The sequence below is a fragment of the Mirounga leonina genome, unplaced genomic scaffold, assembly GCF_011800145.1.
Source record: "Mirounga leonina isolate KUSES-001 unplaced genomic scaffold, KU_Mleo_1.0 Mir_125, whole genome shotgun sequence".
NCBI lineage: Eukaryota > Metazoa > Chordata > Mammalia > Carnivora > Phocidae > Mirounga > Mirounga leonina.
Window position 1 is genome coordinate 62,114,285 of NW_023270305.1, and position 12,122 is coordinate 62,126,406.

The 12,122-nt window shown below is 35.7% G+C and overlaps 1 protein-coding gene across 14 annotated transcripts in view; it reads left to right on the forward strand.

Annotated features, from left to right (window-relative positions):
- NRXN1 (neurexin 1) overlaps positions 1-12,122 on the forward strand; it is a 1,139,755-nt gene that overhangs the window by 837,510 nt on the left and 290,123 nt on the right. The window lies entirely within an intron of this gene.

Consider the following 12,122-nt stretch of genomic DNA (forward strand, 5'->3'; position numbering starts at 1 on the left):
TTCTTTCATGAATCATTTGTTGAGGACCTTAACTCACAAAACCTTGTTAGTGTTTTAGGAAATAAATTTGGTTAAGAGATTACACATGCCTCGGTAAAGTTGAAAAATAGCGAAGACAGACATTTAAAGAATTTTTAAGTGATGTGATAAAGACAATAATGGACACACAAGATCTTACATTAGTAGCATAAAGGAAAGAATTGTGAATTTTGCTTCGGTGCCTCAGGAGTGCCTTTGCAGAGGTGGGAATGTAAGCATGTGTGGGTGAGGAGTTTGCCAAATACGCAAAAGTAAGCAAGGGGGGCGGGCACCAGGAATAATATAAGCTAAGGGTAGATATAGTATGAAGTGTCTTATTAATTATGTGCCATTGAATATAGCCCAGAGTAGGCATTGGAAAATGTTTTCTGAAAGAATGGCTAAATGGAAAGCATCTTATCTGATTTTTCAATAACAGTTATTTGGACTGAAGGAAGAGAAACATCAAGATTTTAACAAGTGTTTAAGTAGTGTCATACTACGGGGAGACTTAAAGTAATATCCTGAAGCTTTACTGTTCAGTTGCTATCAGGATAGGACTCTGAGTTGTAAAGGTTGTAAAGATGACCTTCAACCAGGCATTCTGGTGACAGACAAGTTACACAGATCCACAGAATGCTGTATGCCATAACATCCTAGGACTCATGTTTTGGCTCCCCTGTTATAATTGGTTCTGTCCTCTCTTTAGGCATTTCTGAAAGATGATCCGCATTGAGAGTTGAGCCCCTATTTATGGGAGCTTTTGTATAATTACATACTTTGACAAAGAGTTTTAAAGTAATTGTAGGGGTGCCTGGGTGGCTCAGTGGGTTAAGCGTCTGCCTTCAGCTCAGGTCATAATCCCAAGGTCCTGGGATCAAGCCCCCCAGTAGTGTTGAACCATGCTTAGTATTTTACTATAATTCTGATGTGCACAGTGAACATACTGCTTAAAGATGATTTTTAAAGATGTGGTTGAGAATAAATTTACTACTTTTTAAAAGTCTTTGCTATTCTTAACATTAGCAAAAATTGTTCTATGAAATATATTTATTTTGATGCTCATAATCAAGGATTGGGAGAAAAAATATGGAGAATATTAACAGTATTAGGAGTCACTGCTTCTGCTGTATCAGTTTTGCTACAATAACACTTCTAATCCCTTTCTAATTACCATATTAATCTTCACTAGTATCTGACCCAGGTGTTATATACCAGGATTGCCAGGAACATGACAAGGTCATTGCTTTTGACCCTTCAGGACATAATGAAGAGGCTATTTTTAGCCACATCTTTTGGATGTATAAAAATATAAAATAGGTTCAGTCATAGATATTTCTTTACTTTCTAAAAATAATAATGATATTTCACAATATACTCTGTGACCTTATGATTACTCTGGATTTGAATTCTCTGCTTAGAGGATAGCAGATGCATGTTTGGAATTACCCACAAATATGAAATCCTTTCTTTGAAATTATGTTAACATGGTGCCATTGATCATTAAAACCTGAGTTGAACTTTCTGTTCTACAACATATGCAGAAAATTAGTGTGGCAGTTCTCTTGTCCCCAGAGGCTGTGGCTTCCTGAGCTCAATAAAACACTCTGATTTTTTTTAATGGCTTGAAAACAGAAAGCTAAAAATGAGAAAATGTCTTTTGGCATGTCCCAATCTGTGCTCATTTACATGTTTTAAAAAATGTAGATCTTGCCGAATCTCTTGGTTTGGTATCGTAAAGATAAAAAATGATTCAAAGAGGGGCACCTGGGTGGCTCAGTTGGTTGTGTACAACTGGGTTGGTTTGAACTTAGGTCGTGATTTCGGGGTCATGGGATTGAACCCTGTGTGGGGCTCTGTGCTCAACGGAGAGTCTGCTTGAGATTCTCTCTCTCCCTCTTCCTCTGCCCCTCCCCCCCATGCTCGCTTGCGCGCGCTCTCTCTCTCTCAAATAAATGAATAAATCTTTTTAAAAAAATGATTCAAAGGGAATAATTTTGCCTTAAAATTCTAGTTCATAAATAGTTAGGATATATGGGTTGAAACCTATAAATGCAATATATTCATGCAACTTCAAAATCGAAATTTTTGAATTGGACCAGTTTCCCCATAATATGTTGCTACTTCATAGTAGAGCATCCAGTTTGAATACAATGTAATCAATATTATAATGTTTAAAAGCATCAAAGCAGTAAAATATTGGTATAACTTATTAACTCCTTTAGCTTTAAAGTATAAAAGAATAACTTCTCTGACATCATCTTCTCAGTCCTCCACTCCCTCTACTTTTTTGTACTTAAAAGCATATTTAGTTCCTTTAAATATGTAACCAATTTAATCTGAGCTTTAGCCACACTCATTTGTGAAATTAACTTTTATGTCTAATAATTTATTGATGGATGTGTTATTCTCTAAAGATTTAAATATTCAAATGACAAATTTGGACCATTTTGCAGTCTAATATAGTTGATATTGTAACTACTTTTAACTGTCCTATTTTTACAACTGTTGTTCCCAAAGAAGAATTGCTTGTTGTAGTTGCTCTTAGCACCTAAACCATCTGAATATTAACTGGGGAATCAGAAGAACATGCCAATTACATGCTTGCTAAAATTTTCTTTGGATACTTCACTTTGCATAAGGCCTTATGGTTGGCCAAACTATAGAATACATGCTGTTAAACTAAAGAATAAGCAAAAATAATTGCCTGCTAAACAAAAGTTTGACTATGTGATAATAATTCCTTAATTCATATTGTCTTGCTTTTCTACTACTATTATTAAAATGATTATCTCATATTTTATATATTGTTTTATGTTCAAAGCATTTTACACATAATCTTTAAAATAACTCCCAAAGGTATAGAAAGCAGTTTTTATTGTGTATATTTCATGAATAAGGAAACTAAAGCCTAGAGAACTTAAATGACATGAATAGTAAGAGGAAGAGCAATAATCAGAATTCAGGTCTTCTGATTTCAATCCAAATACTTTTCTACCATACTTTAATTTGTGAATGAAATGTTTCCCTCAAATATTCCGGTCGAGACCATCTTAGGCATAGAGAACTGTAATATTCATACTGGGTAGAGATTATGTTGATACGAATTTGACTCATTAGTTGATTTTGAAGAAGCACATTGACCCATAACACATGATCTTTATTTATAACTCCTTATTTTAAAATGTACTCCAAAGGCATAATAAGGGCTTAAAATTCTTTGCTTTCAGAAACCCTTATTATAACCCTTTTTCTTTTAATGTAAGACCAGAAAGAGGTGAGCATACTCAGTCAGATAGGGAAATGGGAGTAGGATTGGGTTGGAGGGGAAATGTAGAGGGGCAATGCCACTGTAAGAAAACAATCAAGGAAGTGCCCATCAGAATAATAATTTAACACTTGGGAGAATATGGAAAATAACTACATACATGAAGTATTGTGTGAAATGAATTTTGTGAGGGTTATAGCCGCCTATCTCATTTCTTTGATGTGCAGAATTCAGGTAAAGCCCTGGCTGCAAATCAGTGACCTGGCTATATTAAGGTGAACTGAGTCCTAGCTATGCTACGTATTTCGTTTCACCTTGCATCAGTCTATAAAATCAGGTTAATAATACTTTCCTACCTACCTCACAGAATTATCCTGAAGATCAAATGAAACAGAGGATGTGCATGTACTTTGGAACATTGATAGCATTATATAAAGCTCTATGGTGCAACATAAAGCTATATAGTTTCCAAAAATCATGTAGGAAAGTGGTCTCATTGTCTTTTAATCAGTGAAAATATGTGAAAATATAATGTAGGTTATAACTTATACCTGAAATCTAGAGAGATATTCTTAAAGATTTTATTTTTACTTATTTAAGAGAGAGAGCTTGAGCATGAGAGAGAGAGAGCATATACAAGTGGGGGGAGGGGCAGAGAGGGAGAAGCAGACTCCCCACTGAGCAGAGAGCCCGACTTGGGGCCCAATCGGAATCATGATTTGAGCTGAAGGCAGACGCTTAACCAACTGAGCCACCCAGGCACCCCTAGAGAGATATTCTTAAGAAATTCTGAAAAATGAGAAGAGTTAAGCTTCTATATTTAAAATCTGGAAGTGTCTGGAATAAAGGTTGGATTCAAGTTATCTTATAATATCATTTTTAAGTAGGTAATCATTTTTTAAGACCTACAGAAATTCCTATTAATGATGTTGCCAAAGCTTGTATTAGCCATTTTTTTCTAGGAAAAAATAATCCAAATTATTTGATAATCTGCCCCTTAAGTACTGAAAGTATGCAAGATAAAGTTGCAGGTTAGCTTGGAAAGATCTGGAAAGATTTAGCCTTAGAGATTTGCTGACGTATCTCTTCTGTAAATCATTCAAAAAAGATAGACATATGTGCTCAAGATTGTCTCATTTTAGGTACAATAAGTGGCTATGTTCCAGAATCATTGCATTCGTAGAGAGAAATTCCTAGTTCCAGCTAAAGGGCCTGTCCTTGCCATGGGCTGATGAAAATTATCCAGTATCCTCAATGAAAATACAGGAGATATTTTATTCAATTTATAGATGAGATGAGGATTGGAGTCATGGCTAATGTGTGAGTGTCTCAAGTTAGAATGAAGTGTCATATCCAAGAACATCAGTTTAACAGCTATAAAAATGAAGACCTATATATGAGTAAAGCACAAAATAAACAGCAAACAAATAATCTTATACATCTTAATGATCAGCCTAAAGTTAATGTAGGTCACCAGCGTTAGGAGGCTACCAAGTAAAACTAATCCATTTTAGGATGCATTAGTTTTGAGAAAGATGGGTGTGATGAATTCCTCTTATCTATACTGATCACTCTGCTGGTGTTTTGTGACTGCTCTTTTTGTCACACTCCCTAAAAGGAATGTCTTCAGAGGAGAACAGGAAGGTAATGAAAAATTTTGAAGCAAAATTAAATTGCAGATTGATCAAAGAGCTAGAAGGAATTAGGATTCTTGGTTAGGAGACCCAAAGGAGAGAACTTGAACCAGTAGATAATAGCTCAAAAGAGACATTATAATTAATTGACCTGAAGAAATACCTAACAGTCACAGTGGTTTAGAGACAGAATCAGGTAGTGAGAACTGAAGTACTCCTCACAAGTCACCTTTGTGAGGAGTCTGGACAGATTAAAACATTAGTCAGCTGAATAGACTAAAGGACCTCCCAATCCTATTACATTTTCTTATTATTTTATTATATTGAATAGGTAAATTGATTATAGCAGAAATTGACAAGTTATAGATAACATACAGACTTAAAATTATGGAGCAAGAGATTTGCCATGTTGTTCTGCAAACCCTATATTCAGCATAATTTTTCTTTCCTGTTCTTACAGTCTTCAAGTCATATCACTTTTATTCGTTCAGTTCTTTCATTTAACAAGATGTAAAGGTCACTCAACAGTGTTAATAAAATGCAAGCTCCACAAGGGAGAAACTTTTGTCTTACTAACTTCTTCTGTAGCCTCAGCATCTAAAACAGTGCCTGGCTTCTTATAAGTAAGTAAATACATATAATTTCCACTGAATAAAGATACCATAGTCCAACCATTAATTTCATAGATACTGAGATACAGAAAGTTAAAGACGTTTCCTCACCACAGTATTAAAGACTTCCCTGTTACAGACCTGATCCAGAAGTCAGGTGCCCTTGGTTCTACCTAGTACACTTGGCCACTGTTTCTCAAACTAGCTTCCTTGGGTCCTCAAGTGTGTACAACTCTACCCTAATGTCAAAATGGCAACAATTAACTCTTCTCTGCCATTGTCTTGATGTTGATTTCTATTAACCATTATAACGACAAAATGTCTCTTAGGTAAATTACAACTGGGAAAGGATTTCAAAGGCAGTATTTTCATTACAACTTCAGTATTTCTCAGATTGGACTCTACAGGCACATTCTTTTTTTTTTTTTTTTAAAGATTTTATTTATTTGACAGAGAGAGACACAGCGAGAGAGGGAACACAAGCAGGGGGAGTGGGAGAGGGAGAAGCAGGCTTCCCACCGAGCAGGAAGCCCGATGCGGGGCTCGATCCCAGGACGCTGGGATCATGACCTGAGCCGAAGGCAGACGCTTAACGACTGAGCCACCCAGGCGCCCCTACAGGCACATTCTTATAGTCTGGAAATTCATAGGCTTGAAGAGCACTTTACTATCATAAAGACTTGCAGCTGGTCCCTAAGTGACCCTCCTGGAGATGGCAATTCACATTTGGCTTTTATTTGCCCTTGTAGATATATATCATGCAAAGAAACTGTGAAAGGTTGAAGGGGCAGCATGATGTCTACCTAAGCATGTCATTCTGCCCCCCTATTTCTTTTCCAGATTATCTAAGTAGTATATAATTCTGTTTCCTAAGAATATTTGTTTTTACTTTGTTTCCTCCACTTAAAGGAATTCCAGACATCCCCCACCACCCTCAACTTCTTTTTCCAATTTTGATACTCGAGACTTACATATGCATGACAAAATCTGCCATTTATTTAATTAAAAGTTATTTATTGAGAATCTCTAAGTTTTGTCACTTTCTTAGGGGCTGGCTATAAAATGGAGAAACAAAATAGACAAAAATCCACGCCTTCACAAGAATTATATTGTAAGGTCACACTCAGGCCTTCAAAATTAGCTGTTTATTTAAAGTGGCATAGTAATGTAATGGGTGAAATAATCTTTGGGATAAAACTGTTGATATGATCTTTTCTAGGCCAACTCATTTATTTCTTTGCAAATTCAACGTGAATTTTGATCACTGCTGTGAAACTACTATTCTTGTTGAATTTCTACTTTTCTTCTGAGGGTTTCTGTGTTTATAATGAGGTTAGTAGTATGAGTTAAAACTTTAAAAAGTATAGATTACTCACAAACTTTTTTTTTTTTTTTGAGTTACAGTTTTCGGTTCTGGGAAAATATGCTCACTGCTCAGTGAATCCAAGCTTATAAATTAGATCCTGAGGGGACAGTTTAAGGGACAGGAAACTTGAGTAGTGAACATAGAGTGTATTCAGTTTGCTAATAAGCAAAAATCTCTTAAGATGTATGAGGCCTTCATATTGATTTATTTCCATGAATGAGCAAAAGAGAATGTAGGATTTACAAGCAATGCTACTGTAGCATATTCCTGAAATTGCCTGAAATTGCAAAATATCATATTTATTAAGTGAATGAAAAACAAAAATTATCTTTTTTCCTTTTTATTTTTCTTGATGAGGTAAAATTAGTATACATCAAAGTCTGACCAAGAGATATTTGGTATTTAGGACTGAGAGTAATAAATATTATGAGTATAATTGATACTTCAGAAATTTGCTTATGGAAAAATATATTACACTAATGTTTTGAGTTATTTCTAGACTTTAGTTTTCATTATGCTGTCATATCCTTGTGTATTTATTGCATAATAGTAGGCTTAATTAGAGCTTACAAATATAAAAGTCTTTATAGGTTTCAATCCATAGGAAAATAGATATTTGTGATTATACAGCTGTCATATTTCTTTTGCTATTACACTAGAAATTATAAGCACATTATTTTTTTATTATTTTCTAATATAGAAATTACGGATTTTATAATTCAGATTACCAATCTGTTGCTACAGAGCCTTAATCATCTTTTCAGTGCTATGAATATTTTCATTTTAAATACAAGTAGTATTAACATTTAAATATCATTAAATGTTATTTTGCATTATGATTGCCACATATACTATCAAATTTAGGAGACGAATACTCTGAAGAAGAAATCAAAATCTTATATAACATACAAATATGTGTGTGTTTATTCACTGAATCTATCTACACATTTGGGGAAAAATTTTTAAGTGGTTCTTATGGTTGAGATACTGGCTTTTCTTACATAAGGTCTAAGAAGGACCTTCCTCAATCAGTTTTCTTCCAAAATAAAGTTTTACTTGAATCTAGTAGCCGCTTTTAATTATTTTCAAATAATTTTGATATGTCCAAATGTTATTATCACAAGCCATTTAGAGAAGTGGATAATGATAATTATTCAGTTTTTTCTTTTTAATAGCACTTATTTATCATTGTGTTAATTTTGTTATTTGGGAATTTCTGACAGTAACTATCCATCACTTAGACTTGATTAAACCACTTAAATAGTATGTATTTATGTGAAGTGCCTATTTTATGAGATAGAGCCACAAGTTCCCTATGTTTGAAAGTAAGACTAAAATGTTTATTTATTTTTTTTTAAAGATTTTATTTATTTATTTTGAGAGACAGAATGAGATAGAGAGAGAGAGCATGAGAGGGGGGAGGGTCAGAGGGAGAAGCAGGCTCCCCGCCGAGCAGGGAGCCCGATGCGGGACTCAATCCCGGGACTCCAGGACCATGACCTGAGCCAAAGGCAGTGGCTTAACCAACTGAGCCACCCAGGCGGCCCTAAAATGTTTATTTTTTAAAAGCTAAATATTTCTATTTGAATGACATCTTAAAATAGACATATAGTAATATATGATTGGAAATAAAATTGTGTTTTTGATTGTGCTTTGCATAATTTTGTAGCTAGCAAATAATCTGTTTCTTGCCACTGCTTTAAATATATATTTAGCAGGGAAGAATTTCATTCATAGTTATAAAATACCTGGGAAATACATGTTCCTACTTGGTTGCTAAAGGAATAAGTTATTTTTTATTGTCTCAAAAGTATCATTGTAATGAACATATGCAGTCTAGATATAAATTAGTACATGGATCAATAAGTTTATTGCTTTTACAAGGTCCACTCAGTAATCACTATCAGTGATTATTCAAAATTACAGTGCATTTTATGCTAATTTCAGAATTATTCTTGGTTTTCCAGTAATTGCTATGGCTCATAGAAAACATTTCTAATTAACACCTGTGAATATGGATGCAATTAAATATTAATCAGATTTAAATTTTAGAATAATGCACCACCAATCTTCCCATCTCCAAAATGCCAGTAGATTGAAATTGGATTTTTCTAGTTAGGAAGTTGAAATTCATGACTTAAAGTATTTTGAATAAACCAAACACAGTATGATGGAGACATAGTTATTTCTATTATAAATTCATAATATTCAAGTCTTAATTAAAAAGTTGAATGAAATGAGAAAACAATACAAGTCTGTTTCTTTAGGCAAAAGTCCATGCATGAACCTGTGTTGGATCTCATTGCCCGGGATGGACTGGCCAATTTTGACTTGATTTTCTTCAAATTTTTATTATTCACCTGCAAGTGATAATATTTACTGAAGCAATTAAAATTTTCTGTTTGGATTGAAGAAGGGATATTTGAGAGTTGAAAGATTACATTAACATCATTAATGCAGTATTATGATTATTAATAGAACATTAATAAGCTATAATAAGTGTTGTAATGATTTATTATGCATCATTAATAATTACATTCAGTGGTTGCAAAATAAATTCTTGCAGAAGCTTAAAGTACAACTAACTTTTATGGTAGTTCTAATCTTACTCATTTTTTTATTAGACCAAACAATTTGAAAACACAAAATCACATCTATTATTTGGTTAATGAGAATAAATCAAATACCTGTCAAAAGTCTTCCATGTTTTTATTGAGTAATATACATATTTCAGTAATTAAGAATGTAGGCATTGGGTTCTATCCAAAGTAAATAGAAATTCCAAAAGAAAGTGAATATGTTTGCTTTAAGTACCTAAGCCTTCGTCCTCACAGACAGATGCTGGCTAGAAGTCAGACCCAGCCCTGGTTTCATACCTGTGCCCTGTCTCCTGATGGCTGCTGGATGCCTGGAGCAGCAGCTTCATTGGGGGCTTGGCCCCTCTATGTTCTTAGTCAGAATTCGGCTGACAGAGAGGACTGGGGCTTCATCAGAAAACCTCGACAGAGAGGCCCTGCTCTGAAGACCAGAGGAGAAATGCACATTTCTCTGTTCTGCCATACCTCTATGGGAAGTGGAGTCTCTGAAAGTCAGGACCCCTAGATTTTCACATGTTAGGTGTTGCTGACCTCCCACTTTGACACGGTGCCTTAATATTCCAGCCCACAAAATGGGTTGCAGGGATCTTGGGGGTAGAATGTGTTTTTGGGGGGTTTGGAAATAAACAGGGCCGATGGGAGAACTTCTATATGTAAGATTCTTTTCTTTTCTTTTTTTTTTTTTTCTTTTTCCCCCTGAGAGTTGAATCAGGAATAAGCAAGCACCAGGCACAAAAACATGTTTTCTGTCCTGATTTCTTGGTAGAGTTTGATTTCATGGTATAATCTTGTGCCAGACTATCCCTGGTAGCTGGTCTTGGTGCCCATCAGTGCTGGGTAGTGCTTGCAGATCCCAGAATGATAGATGGACAGAACTTTTAATGAATATAATTATGTCATGTTAATGAATAAATTTGGATCATGGGTCTAAGAGTTTCTACCCTTATAATCTTCTAAACCTCAGGGTTCTTATTTGTGGAATGAGGGCTCACTGGGTTAGACTGAATAAATAAAAATAAAATGAAGTAAGACCTATGAATGTCCTAGTTTAATGCTTGATGTACCGTATATACTGGATAAATTGTAACTATTATCATTTTACATTAATGACTCTTGAATTATACTCTTCGGCATCTGTAGCTTATCAAATCATCAGGGTTCCTAGGGGCCGCTAAGTTTCAGGTTAACTCTCTCTCTCAACCTCAGATAAATGAAACACTAACTTTGCTATATACATATATATATATATTTTTTTTTTTTGCTGAAATCATAGCTTTGTCAGAGAGCTGGAGCACTCCGGTGGTGCAGGCCACAGAGATACTTAGACTGTTTGCTTTGTTAGTGTTTAGAGTACTTCACAATCTTGTAATCTTGGTCCCCTTTGAGTGTGGGCATGGATTTTCATCCCTTTTTCACTTCAAGCCTGGGCCAGAATAATTTGAAATGAAGAAATCAGTGGTGTGCAATAAAGTAAAATGTCACATTTGCTGCCAATTTGAAACAGAAATTACATATATTTAGTCTTTGTATTAAACGAGATTGGTGTGAGAAATCTAATCACCTTTTATAGCTTATTAAAGTAGACAGTTAAAAAGACCCAAATGTTAACATCAAATATGCAGCATAAGAACGTTGCCACATTTTAAGAGATATCATGGCTTGGGGCGCCTGGGTGGCTCAGTCGTTAAGCGTCTGCCTTCAGCTCAGGTCATGATCCCAGAGTCTTGGGATCGAGCCCCGCATCGGGCTCCCTGCTAACGGGAAGCCTGCTTCTCCCTCTCCCCCTCCCTCTGCTTGTGTTCCCTCTCTCGCTATGTCTCTGTCAAATGAATAAATAAATAAAAAAAAAAATCTTTAAAAAAAAAAGAGAGATATCATGGCTTGATTTTTTTTTTAAAAAATCGATTAAAATCAGAAAGAATTGTATTGTAGTCAAATACATGACACATAACCAAATATGTAATGAGCTATTTCTTACTGTTCTTCAGTGTATCTCAGGCCCAAAGATGAGAATGGTGTCTACTTGGGAACCTCCGCATTCTAAGTTAGAGAACTGCAGGGAGGTGAGAACTGGACCACAGCATCTCCAGGCTTTTGGAGAAGAGCTAGGACCTTTCTCCACCATCTCGATGCTCAAGTGAAATAAGGAGAAAACTGGAACAGAAGGCTTTCTAGTGAATGTAATGTGCTTGGAGAAAAGCTTTTATCCCCAGAAAGGGACACCTTGTGAGAAGGAGTCCTAAAGATTGCTCATGACTATCAGACAAAGGGACTGGAATTGTATCTCCTTGTTTTAATGTCGGCTTCATCAGTAAATGGGCTGACAGAGAGTTGGCAGGAGACACCTGCATGCTCATTGCTCAGGGTGACGAGGATGTGCGTGTCTCTAGGCCACTTGTCAGCTCAGAAAGTCACTGGTAGTGAGGTGCTGTGTGGGGACGCGAGGTCTGTGCACTCAAGCAGGGCACCCCCAGTGGCAGGAGTTACCGACTGAGAAGGTGTGAGAGTAGTTGAGTGGGAATCAAGTCCTCCACTGGAGGCACTTTGTAGTGCATTTCAAGAGAGCCACATCTGGTTACCAGATGGGGGGGTTCTTCCGCCGGCCACTGCAGGCCAGTAGAGTACCCC